This window comes from Callorhinus ursinus, unplaced genomic scaffold (genome assembly GCF_003265705.2).
Source record: "Callorhinus ursinus isolate GAN/ISIS: 27379988/994484 unplaced genomic scaffold, GSC_fseal_2.0 scaffold97, whole genome shotgun sequence".
NCBI classification, from domain to species: Eukaryota; Metazoa; Chordata; class Mammalia; order Carnivora; family Otariidae; genus Callorhinus; species Callorhinus ursinus.
In genome coordinates, this window is record NW_027397159.1 from 2,032,352 (window position 1) to 2,045,260 (window position 12,909).

At 42.1% G+C, this 12,909-nt stretch overlaps 1 long non-coding RNA gene across 1 annotated transcript in view; it reads left to right on the plus strand.

Annotated features, from left to right (window-relative positions):
• Nucleotides 1-7,341: 7,341 nt before the first annotated feature.
• The window catches only part of LOC112813614 (uncharacterized), a 17,717-nt gene continuing 12,149 nt past the window's right edge, over nucleotides 7,342-12,909 (plus strand). The window contains exons 1-2 of the long non-coding RNA XR_003205550.2: nucleotides 7,342-8,585; nucleotides 9,531-10,054. This is a non-coding gene — a long non-coding RNA (uncharacterized lncRNA). The remainder of the gene's footprint in view (nucleotides 8,586-9,530; nucleotides 10,055-12,909) is intronic.

A 12,909-nucleotide genomic window follows, 5' to 3' on the forward strand; every position in this document is an offset into this window, starting at 1 on the left:
TCACCTTTGTTTTAGGACTTTTACATTACTTTTCCTAAGAAGCCAGCACAGAGGTAAACGTATTTGTGTGGGTTAAAGCAGGTGTGTGTGGGGCCTGGGCCTGACCTCGAAATCCAATTAAGAATCTGGACTTTATATCAAACAACTGAGAATCGCCCCAGGAGTCTGGAGGACGGCTTGGAGTGGTGGTGTTTTTGGTCGCCGTGACACGGTGAGATGCTGACAAAGATGGGGATTTTGCCGGTTGGTGATCCTCTTAAAATTAAATCACCAAATATTTAGGAATATTAAATCCTTAATAATAGTCTCGTTTAATAAAGCTCTTTAATGTATCTCCTTGTTGTCTGAGCATAAGTGGTATTAAAAGTAGTCACTTGAAATAAACTATTTAAAATAAGCACCAAAATTTCCGAGTGAAGAGTGAAAAATGATTAGGACTGTGTTTTGAAAAATGAAACTAAAAATCATGACAAGTTTTGTATTTAGTGCCATGGAGCTGGTAATTGAAATTATATGCTGATTCTTGGAACAAACCAAAAATGAGTTGTGTGAATTTGGGAAGAACACAATTTGTTTGGTAGAATTATAGTATATTCTTCCAACGCACAGTTGATTTTCACAGCATGATCTTATTTTTTTATATAAACACGTCTGAAGCCTTTGTTCGTGTTTCAGCATTCAGAGTGTTCCCTCCGGAATGCTGACAGTCCTTGTGATTGCTATTCTTCAGTTTCAGCTAGTCTCAATCGGCCCGATATACAGTTCATCAAGTCTTGCATCTCTTGTCGCACTTGGGCTTCCTTACCTGATTTTTGCTGCAGCTTTGGGCCGGAGGCATGAGCACCACGGATGCCGGGCTCACCGACTCGGCCAGTGACGCTCACAGGCACGTGGCTGGGGGACGTGCGAGGCAGTCATTTTACAAATGGTCTTTAGGGAACAATCCTGTGTTTGGGCGACTTTCGCCTCTGATCACAAGCTCAGTTGGGAGGATTGGATGCTGAGGGCCTCCCGTGCTGCTTGTGGTTCTCAGGGCAGTCCTGAGAGCGGCTGAGGCCTAGCTGCACGGACGGGGCACCACAGAGCTCTGTCCCGCCCCCGGCCCCGCCTTGAGACATCAGAAAGACCAAGATGTTTGCTCTACCACCAGTGCTAACAAACGCATACCTTTAAAAAGTCTTCAGTGTGAATTTTATTTCAAGGATTTAAATGGCTTATATCCCATACTGACTATTTTCTTTCAACAAACATAAGCAAATAGAGAAACCATCCGAGAGGGCCCCGAGTGTGCCACGCACTGGAACAATACCAATTAAGAACTTGACGCTGCAGTTTGTACAGGCGGGTGGGATTCCGACAGCCTTCTAGAAGATGATAACTGTGATAAACTGGTTTTGAGTTAAAATTTAACTCCATTTCTTCGTGGAAGGCATACCCTATTGGTACCTATTACTGGTGGTACTAATACTCTGTGTGGTAGACCTATGTATATTTAGAGTAAAACACTATATAATCAAAATAGCTAGCTTAGGGGCACCTGGGTGGCTCATTTGTTAAGTGTCTGCCTTCGGCTCACGTCATGATCTCAGGGTCCTGGGATTGAGCCCCGCATCGGCTCCCTGCTCAGTGGGGAGCCTGCTTCTCCCTCTGCCTCTGCCCCTCCCCCACTCGTGCTCACTCTCTCTCTCTCTCTCTCTCTCAAATACATAAAATCTTAAAAAAAAAAAAAGAACTAGCTTTTATGCATATATGTACCAGACACAATACTGGGTATATTTAATGCTTTTAAAAATTCCAATTGACCCACACTATTACTATCCCCATTTTAAAGATGAAAAACTGGATGTTAGCTATTCAGCAGCTTGGCCAAGCTACACAGTATGGAGTCAGGATTTTTCTCCTCCGGTACCAGCCGGGTTTTCAGTTACAATACATGACGAGCATTCTCCACTGGGCGACCGGTCCCAGCCAATGACGAGTTATGTCATTTACTGATTCCACAGACATTTCCCGTAAATCATTTTATGTATAAGGCAATTTGGGGAAGGAGGAAAGAGAAGGTAATTCAGATGCCGAAAGACACGGGTTTGAGACCGCGTGAAATCCATGAGACCAAACTCTTCCCTCTGTAAGTAGTGGTTTCTTCCTTCAGTGTCCGCCAGCTGTGCAGGTGGTCACAGTCCCATGAGGGTGAGCGCCACCGTCCCCCATCCCCTACCCCTCGGCGGGTCTCCAGAAACACTGCATGATGCCAATCTAGTTACCACAGTGACCAGGACTGACACGTTTATTCATCTCCCATTTTAAAATTTTATTATGGAAGATAACACAAGAATTATATGTCTTTTCGGATCCAGAAAAACCATCAGAAATCACTTTTCAGAGAACTGGTAATAAGACAACAATGAATTTGTCCCCTTGATCCCATGTGACTTGGGGCTTTAATGGTCTTAAGGAAGCACTCAGCAAACTTTCCTTTGGATCATTCACAGCCATTTTCGATGATAAAATTTAAAACTTTCTATTATGGAGACTAGTGAAGTTAGTACAAGATAACGGTTCATACAGTTTAGTATAAAGAACCCTGTCTAGCGCCATCTAGTGTCGACAAGTAACAAATACGTTTATTAGCCGCTGATGCTCCCAGATGACATTATTTCACGACCATATAATTATGCGAATAATGTTTCATCAGCCCTGAAACTGTATCTCAGGCCTGATGGCCCTGCACATTTCCTTATCTCTCTAAAATAGGAGGGTTCTATTTTTCTCCCCTTGAGTGTCAAGAAGTTTTTAAGAGTAAAAAAGTACAGGGTGAGTAAAAAATACAACTGAATTGAAACTTGTTATTTCCACCTAAAAACATATTAAGCTGTTTTCAATAAGAAAAAAAATCCCTTTTAAAAAGAGGATACTCATGATTCTGATTTTCTGGTACATTTTTTTCCTAACGAAGCCTGGTTTCTTTTTAAGATATAAAATCCGTTTGGTTTTCTCTTTGAGAAATAAATGGTATTTTTGACTTGCTGAGAATTTTCTTAAAAATGAAAATAACCATGTTTTGGTTACACAGCGCAGTAGGTGTTAGTTTTAAAAAATATCTGGACGATATATACAAATACGAAGGCCATCTACAATCAATCATACGCTATGAGAAAAGCACCGTGCATGACCTCGTGGTTCCCATCCTTACCTGTGCGCTTTTCAATTTTATTGTTTTATTTTCCTTCCATCCCCTTCCGACCCAGGTAACCAATGGCAACAAACTGGTCGGTCGTCGCTCCTTAGCGTTCTCCATTTTATCATATCGTGTGCATGTATACAAATTTAATGAGTTTTTAATACCTTTAATTATTTGAACAGAGCATGCATAATACATTCATCTGGCCCCAAAATGAAGGAGCACTCCAAGGCAGACTGGTGAAAAGTCACCCCCTCCGTGCAGCTCCGGCCTCTCCCCAGTAGGTAATGGCCTTTATTAGTTTCTTACGTATCCTGCCATGCTTGTTTATAGACTATTTTACTACCATTTAAGAAACATGAAAGTTAGCTGATTTAGACATTATGCATTTTGCTTTTTGCAGCGTAGCCTGCAGATCTTTTCATTTCGTTAATTGAGATTTCTCTCTCTTTAAATAATTGCATAGCATCACAGCCACGTGGGGATAGTTGGGTTGTTTGCTATTTTACTATAACAGACATTGCTTGGACATGTGTCATTTTGTGTGTGTGCAGATCTACCTGCAGGACATTGCTAGCCTGGGTCATTGGGTCCCAGATGAATTGATAGTTGTTCCTTGCTGGTCTTCTGTACCCCATAGCTGATGCACAGTTGACGGATCCCCTGGCCAGGTGGGAGAGCTCCCGTTTTCCCATGGCTCCGATAACAACGTGTGTTATTCAACTTCTGTAATTTTGCCATTAAGATCAGTGGAAAGTGGTAATTCAGTGTGGTTTTAATTTGCGTTTCTCTTACGAACGAACCACTCCTCACTTACCGTTGGGATCGTACGTGGGCAGCCTCTTCAGACTGGCTTTTGTCACTTAGCACTTGGCATCTCTCCTGTTCCTCGTGTCTTTTCATGGTTTGACAGCTTTTTTTCGTTTTTTTCTTTTTTAGTGCTGAATGCTATTCCACTGTCTGGATGGACCACAGTTTGCGTATCCATGCGCCACTGAAAGGCAACTTAGTTGCTTCCAAGTTTTGGCAATTACTAATAAATCTGCTATAAACATCCATGTGCCGGTTTTCTGTGGACCAAAGTTGCAACTCCTTTGTTGTAAATAACAGGGAGCACAATTGCTGGATCCTGTACTAAGGTATGTGATTTTATTGTTGTTGTTGTTTGTTTTCTTGAGATTTTATTTATTTATTGGACAGAGAGAGACACAGCGAGAGAGGGAACACAAGCAGGGGGAGGGGCAGAGGGAGAAGCAGGCTTCCCGCTGAGCGGGGAGCCCGATGTGGGGCTCGATCCCAGGACCCTGGGATCCTGACCTGAGCTGAAGGCAGACGCTTAACGACTGAGCCACTCAGGCGCCCCTAAGGTTTGTTAGTTTTGTCAGCAACCACCCAACTGTCTTGCAAAGAGGCTGCTCAAATTTGCATTTGCCCCTGCCGTGGAGAAGAATTCCGTCGCCTTGGATCATGCTGGAAAGTCCTAGTCGCCTGAGCCGTAGTCACTGCTCAGCAAAGCCATTTTGTTGAATTACATTTCCTTTGGAAAATAAATACTTCACTGAGATCTGCTTTATTTCCATACATTTAAGCAAATTGTTCTCTCCAATTTAATTTTCTTTCTGCAATTAATTCTCCTTTATCATTTATTTTACATTTGAACATTCTCTTACTGTTCTTAGGTTGAAAAATAGAGGTTCTTGGATTTTAAAGACCGCGCTCACATTTTTTTATGTCTCTTAATACCCCCCCTCCCCTCTTTATTAGTTCCTTTCTTCTTTACTTGGAACTGTTGGGACCCTTTTCTAATTTCTTTAATTTCAGCCTTAAACATTTAAACACATTAATTCTTATTTGTTAATAAGTTATGTTAGACCACATACTTTTATCTAATGCTTTGCTTATTTGCACTACTTCTGTGTCAAAGTGTCACTTACTATGTAATGTGAAATTTTATTTTATGTGCTCTTTCAATATTCAGGATAGATTTTTAAATAGCTCCCAAATGGTGTGTTTTGCTTCACCCCCCCAGCTTTACTGGGCTATAACTGATACGCCACACTGCCTAAGTTTGAGGTGTCCAGCGCGACGACTGGACGGGTGGGTATGTTGTGAAACGGGGCGTAGTCACCCCACGTGGTTACCATTTGTTGTTGTTTCTATGGTGACAACATCCAGGATCTACCCTCTCAGCAACTTTCAAGGACACAGTGCATTGTTAACTGCTGTCACATGCCCAGGACTTACTCTCCCGACCCCGGGGCGTGGGGAGTGTGTGCCCTTTGACCTCCCCCGCCGCCCCCCGCCCCCGCCCCCCCGCCGCCCCCCCGCCGCCCCCGCCGGCCCCGCCCCCCCGCCCGCACTGCTCACTCTCCTCTTCATTCCTCGCTACATTCTTCCGTTTGCAAAAAAGCTGTCCTTTTTCCTCATCCTCCAATGAGACACACTTTAAAATTCATCTTCTACTTTTAACTTTCTTCATGCGTATCCCTTTAGACAAATGGAATGTTTTTCTCCATTTTACCTTTTAGTTGGTTATGGGTAACATACAGAAAAAACAATTTTCCCCCCACTGCTTTAACACACTCATTTGACACATCTTTTGCCATTTCTGTGTACTCAACCACATTTAGCAAAAAGAGACTGTATTATGTTTCTAATATTTATATTGATTTTTTTTATTTTCTATTTTTGGATCTGCTGGAAACACTAATAAATTTGGACAACAGTGGCAATTATGGGTATCAATGTCTTGATTTCAGTGGAAAAAGCATTAGTGTTTACTGTTCTAAGTTTATTTTATTCTTACTCCTTCTTTGGCAAGTAATTTTGAACATATTTAAGATTTTTATGTATAGAGCTTTTACTAGAAATGGTTAGTAATTTTGACAGTGCCTTTTCAGCCTCTACTCATAATAATTTGGTTTTTCTTCCATTGTTTGATGTAACTTTTTGATGTTGACATTATGTCAATCATTTGCTGAATTTCTGGAATGAGCCCTGCTTGGTCATAGCATTTCTACGTCCTCTGTTAATTTTTGTGTCTTCTGTGCTCAGAAGGGAGATTGAGCAATGGGTTTCTGGCTTTGCATTACCATCACCAGGTGGTGGTGCTGGGCTTTGGGAGCAGACTGCTAGGCTTGAACTGTAACCACCGCTCCCCCGCCCCCGCCAGATGGGCGCCCCGGACCACTTGCTCTCTTCCTGTTACCTGCCCCACCCGGTAGATGAGACCATGTGCAATACTGAGCTCCCGGGTCTGCTTTGAGGATTGCAGGAGGAGAGGTACGGGAAGCACGCAGACGGGCTGACATAGGGTACAGTTTTAAATGTCAGAAAAGGTTGTGCTGTCTTCTTAAAATGAAATGCACATCTTTCTATATTTTCTATAGTCAAGAATTATGTAAGGAATTGGTCTACTGACTTCAGCCTTATACTGGAGGCATAAAAGATTTTTGTCAGGGTCTTGAGTGATGAGGACACCTGAGGTGGGAAGGAAAGATCTGAACTGGAAGTGTTTTTAGAGAAGAAAAGGCGTTGGTGGTTGGTCTTTCCAAAGCAGAGAGAGACATCCCCATGATACTGGTTTGCGAGGGCAGCACAGGAATATGCTGTTGCCCTCCCGGAAAGGGCAGAAAGAAGGAAATTGAGGGGTTATCTCCTCGGTGGTATAGCTCATGCTCTTCTCTGCAGCTCTCAGACTCTCTGCAAAAACCTTTGACACACTCCCTCTCATCTTTTAAGTGAGCTCCACGTGCAGTGTGGAGTCCAACGTGGGGTCTGAACTCAAGACCTAAGCCGAGACCAAGAGTCAGACGCTCAACCGACTGAGCCACCCAGGCGCCCCTCTCTCATCTTTTAAAAACCTGTGGTCAAGCTAGACCTCTTTTTTGATGGGTCATTAAATAGCAATATATTCCAGTAAAGTGGGGGTTTCTCTTTTTTTTCTCTTTATTTAAGCTAAGAGAATTATTCTTCAACTTAGGAACAGACTTGTGTTTCTAAAATGAAGTCTCATGTTGACAACTTTATGTGCAAAGTTATGTGGAAATAGGGAAGTAAGAAAGTAGGAGACTGAGCTCCTGGTTAGTCCACAGATGTCTTATTTGACCACGTTCTAGAGTCATTTATTTTAAGATTTTATTTATTTGTTTGGCAGAGAGAGCACACGCAGGGGGAGCAGCAGGCAGAGGGAGAAGCAGGCTCCCCGCTGAGCAGGGAGCCCGATGCGGGACTCGATCCCAGGGCCCCGGGATCATGACCCGAGCCGAAGGCAGACGCTTCACCAACTGAGCCACGCAGGCGTCCCTAGAGTTATCTTTGAAAAGAGGAGGGCAAACCGTGGGACACTCCATCACTCTCGATGACGTCTGATGTCGTTTGGAGTAAGATAAACTTCTTACCTTGACTCTTCCGTGTGCGGCTACCCGGAATGATCTTGCTCCGGGCACAATATCACTCTACGCATTTGGTGAACACACCCGGCTTGTCTCCCTCTTGGGGTCTTTCCATCTTCCATTCCACTTGCTTGGACGGTTTTTGAGCGGCTGGCTCACTGTGTTGGCCACGCTTCTGTGGTGTTGCCGCAGGCTCCGTGGGAGTTCTTCTGTCTTCTTGACAGAGTCAGGACTGTGGGGGAGGTGGCTAACCTGTTCCATGCAGCGTTCTTCATCCTGGCAGCGAGGTTTTGAAGTGGGCCAATCAGCTCACTGAAAAATGTGGGGGAAAAAGTATTTTGTGGAACTGTATGAAATTAGATATTTTACACTTTGACCTACAAAGTGGCCATTTTTATATGATTGCTCGTAATGCTTTGGCATCTTCCTGGCTCTTTGAGTATTTCTCGCTAATATTCTCACCTGGGACATAGCTCCTGCCTCTTCCCATCCAGGTGTGTTATTCTACCAAACCGCGCTCTGTTTCCTCTCCAGATTTCTAACTTTTTCTGTCCTTCCCCCAACTAAAATTTCCATTTTTAGTCCGGCTAATCTCAGCGACTGGGTGAAAAGCCGTTAGAAAAAATTTGTATTAACTTGAGACAAGTTGGTAGCTCTTTGCTCCTACTAGAGTTATTGGCATTTAAAGAAGATTCTGGGTAGCCCATGCACAGTTTCACTTGACAAAATTTAAGACACTTTGAGAAAGTGGAATGAAACAATGCATTGTGGATGGTTGTATTTGTCAATGTATATTTTTCTATTACACACATGACAGAATATCTACATCAAAATGGCTTAAGTAAAGAGTATTTATTTATACATGATGAGAAGAGTGGACTTCTCCCACCCTCCACACACACACCGGAAACAAGTAAAAAAGACAGGACAGAATAGATAAAACAGTGGTTTTTAAGACATTGAACTTCAGGCAATAACAAACAGGATCTCTGACATGGACAAGAAGGGAGGTGAACCCCTCAAATACTCCAGCTTACTGCCAGCGAGAGTTTGAAAGCTGTGGCCTGGGAGGGTGACCCAGGTGGAGCCCAGCATCCTCCCTGAGTTCAGGGTGTGGACTTGGGGGTCAGAGGAGCAGAGTCAACTGGGGTGTGCAGGGTGGGGTCCTGGAGGGAGTCGCAGAGAGAGAACTTCGTAGGTCTGCAGAGGTTCATTCTTTGTGTCTTTATCTGAGTACTAGTGTGGGGCATGGTGGGAACTCCCAGAGGGTTAGAGAAAATGCATCTCAGAGCACACATGTGGCTGAGAATAGTTCATGTTCCCACAAGTCAGAATGAAAACTTCATAATTCACGGGCATTTTAGGTAAAGGCTTTTGCCTCAGAAATGGTGCAGAATGGGACTTAGACTTACAAGTTGGTCTAGTCTTGCCTAAAAACTTAAAATCAAGACCTGAAGGGATTAAATTGTTTCCAAATAGCTTAATACATCCCAGAACAAAGCTCGAGAATATTTAAAGGAATACAAAAATATTCAACAATCAACAGTGTAAAACAGACAATGCTTGGCAACCAATAAGAAATTATAAGGCATGCAAAGAAGCCAAAAAATGTGACCCATAATGAAAGGAAATATCGATTCAAAAACCAATCCAGAAAATGGCACAGCTTTTAAGATTAGTAGTAAAAGATATTCTCACACTTACTGTAACTATGTTCCATATGTCAGGAAGCTAGAGGAAAGATTGAACATGGCATGGAATATTGATCTCTAGAGATGAAAACAGTTCTATAAAAAAATACTTTGGAGGGGATTAATGGCAGATGAGACATGACAGAAGATTAGTGAATAGGAAGATGCAGAAATAGAAAATATCCAAAGGGGAACAGTACAAAAACTGAATAAAATCAGCAGAGCACCAGTGATCTGTGGGATAACTTCAGTGTCCTGATATAGGTACACCTGGAGTCTGAAGGAAAGGAGGTATGGAGACAAATGGAAACATGGGCTCAAATACTTCCAAATTGATGAAAGACTACACACCCACAAACCCAAGAATTTCAATGAGCTCCAAACACAAGAGACATGAAGAAAATTACAGAAAGCAGGCTATAATCACATTTCTTAAAAACCAGTGATCCAGAATAAAGTCTTAAAAGCAGCTGGAGGGTGGGGAGAGACGTTCGGTGTCCAGAGAAGCACAGATAAGAAGGGCAGTGGATTTTGCATCTGAAACAATGTAAGTGAGAAGACAGAGCAGCATTTTTAAAGAACTGGACAGAAAACAAAATCCCAAATTGACATTTTGGAATTCTATAGTTAGAAAAAAATAGCCCCCCAAAACAGAGGCAAAATAAAGACATGTTTGGGCATACAAAGGCCAGAAGAATTAGTTACCTGGAGATTCCACTATAAGAAATGCAGGACAGTGACACCAGGTGAAATCTGGGTCTATACAAGGAACAAGGATACCAGACAAGGTAACTATATGGGTACATATTTTTCTTACCATTTAATCTCTTTGTAACACAATTGATTGTTTAAAGCAAAATTAATACTGATGTAATGTGAGGTTTATTTATTTATTTTTAAAGCTTTATTTATTTAATTTAGAGAGAGAGAAGGGTGAGGGGGGTGGAGGAGGAGCAGAGGGAGAGGGGAGAAATCTGAAAGCAGACTCCCCACCGAGCACAGAGCCCCACACAGGGCTCGATCCCAGGACCCCGAGACCATGACCTGAGCTGAAACCAAGAGTTGGCTGCTTATCCGACTGAGCCACCAGGTGCCCTGTAATGTGAGGGTTAATCACACAGGCACAGGTAAAATGTACCGTGTCAGTTGCATAAAGGCCAGCAAGGCTGAAATGGAGTATACTGCTAACGAGGTTTTACACTACACCCTAAGTGATGGAGTGTCACTTGAAGGCAGATGGTGACACCTTCTAGATGTACACCACATACTCTAACACAGCCACTTACAGACAGGTAACCGATAAGCAAATAATGGAGGTAAAATAGGATCACTAGAAATAATCTCTAGAAAGCAGAAAAAGAGGAAAAAGGGGAAAAAGAACAGATGGGACAAATAGAGAGCAGATGTCGAGAGAGTAGATTTAAGTCTAACCCTACTAATAATCACATTACATGTAAATGGTAGAAACACTCAATAAAAAGGTAAAGATTGTCAAACCGTGCAATCTTGTATTCGCCTATAGGAAACCCACTTCATTTACTTAGAAACTGAGCTACAATTGACATACATTATATTAGTTTCAGGTGTCCAACATAATGATTTGATATGCTGTAGATACTGTGAAGTGACCACAAAGTGTCTATTATTCATCACCACACATAGCTACCAATACTTTTTCTCATGATGAGAACTTTTAGGATCTACTGTCTTAGCAACTTCCAAATGTATAGCATAGTAGTATTTAAAGATAGTTACCATGCTCTACATTACCTTCTTGGGAAACTCACTTTCAATATAAAGTCATGAATTAGTTAAAAGCAAAAGGATGGACAAAGATTTACCATGCTAACACTAATGAAAAGGGAGCTGGGTTGACCGTATTTATATGACAGTAGACTGTAGCAAAGAAACCAGGATGAAGAGCATCATTTCATAATTCTAAGGGGAATTAATTTATCAAGAGGTCTTAACAATTACAAACCTTCATATACCTAATAAGAGACCATCAAAATACATGAAGCAAATCTGATAAATGTACAAGGAGAAGTACAAAACCCCACAGTCAGATTAACACCCCTTCTCAGTAACTGGCAGAACAAGTGGACAGGTACTCAGTGAAGATATAGAGCAGATTACCATCCAGGCTGAGTCAACAGAGGCTTCTAGAACACTCTAACCAACCGGAGTAGAATACACATTCTCTTCAAGTACATGCAAACATTTACCAAGAAATACCATATTCTGGCCATAAGACAAGTCTTAGTAAATTTAAAAGGACTTCACACAAAATATGTTCTTTAACAACATGGAATGAAAAATTGGAAGCCAGTAAGAGGAAAGTCTCAGCAAAATACCCAAGAATTTGGAGACTAAATAACACACTTCTACCCATGAGTCAAAACCACTGAATCAAAAGGGAAATTAGTATTTTGAACTGAATGAGAATGGAAACAGCATATCAGGGTTTGTGAGATGCATTATGGCAGGTCTTTGAGGGAATTTGTGGCATAATGTTTTCCAAAAGGGACAGTTATTGCACTAAACACTGATACTTGAGTTGAAAAAGGCACAGATCCATGACCTTAGCTTTCACCTTAAGAAATTCTTAACAGGGGAGCAAATGAAACTTGCTGTGAGCAGAAGAAAAAAAAAAAAAACGGTTGAATGTCAGAGTGGAAATCAACAAAACAGAAACACAGGTAACAGGAGAAACCCAATGAAAGCAAAAGCTGGTTCTTTGAAGAGGTCAATAAAATTAATAAGCCTCTAGTCAGGGTTAAAAACAAGACACACTGCGAGGAACCAGAGGTAAATTAAGATGTTATTGGGATAATAACAGGAGAGTCTAAATGATGTCATGCCATTAAATCCAACCACGTGGGCATGGCGGGCACATTCCTTGAATGGCAAACTCCCAGAAGATCACTCCAGAAGACACGGGTTACGTAGCAGCCCCATGTCTATTAAAGACACATGGTTACACACTAAAGATAGTGAAGATGCATTAAAATCCCGGCAGAGAAAACCATAGGCTCCAGTGGCTTCTGGGGCAGATTCTACCCAATACCTGAATAAGGAATAATACAAATTCTACACAAATTTCAGAACACTGAAGAGGAGGGATTACTTCCCCACTCACTGGAGGCCAGCAGTACTTGGTACGCAAACCAGACAAAAACATTAAGTAAACTCCTGACTATGATTGCTCATGAACATTGATGCAAAGATTCTTTTTTTTAAATTTTATTTTATTATGTTATGTTAATCACCATACATTACATCATTAGTTTTTGATGCAGTGTTCCATGATTCATTGTTTGTGCATAACACCCAGTGCTCCATGCAGAACGTGCCCTCTTTAATACCCATCACCAGGCTAACCCATCCCCCCACGCCCTCCCCTCTAGAACCCTCAGTTTGTTTTTCAGAGTCCATCGTCTCTCATGGTTCGTCTCTCCCTCTGACTTACTCCCCCTCATTCTTCCCCTCCTGCTATTTTCTTTTTTCTTAACATATGTTGCATTATTTGTCGCAGAAGTACAGAACTGCGACTCAACAGTCTTGCACAATTCACAGTGCTCACCATAGCACATACCCTCCCCAATGTCTATCACCCAGCCACCCCGTCCCTCCCACCCCCAAC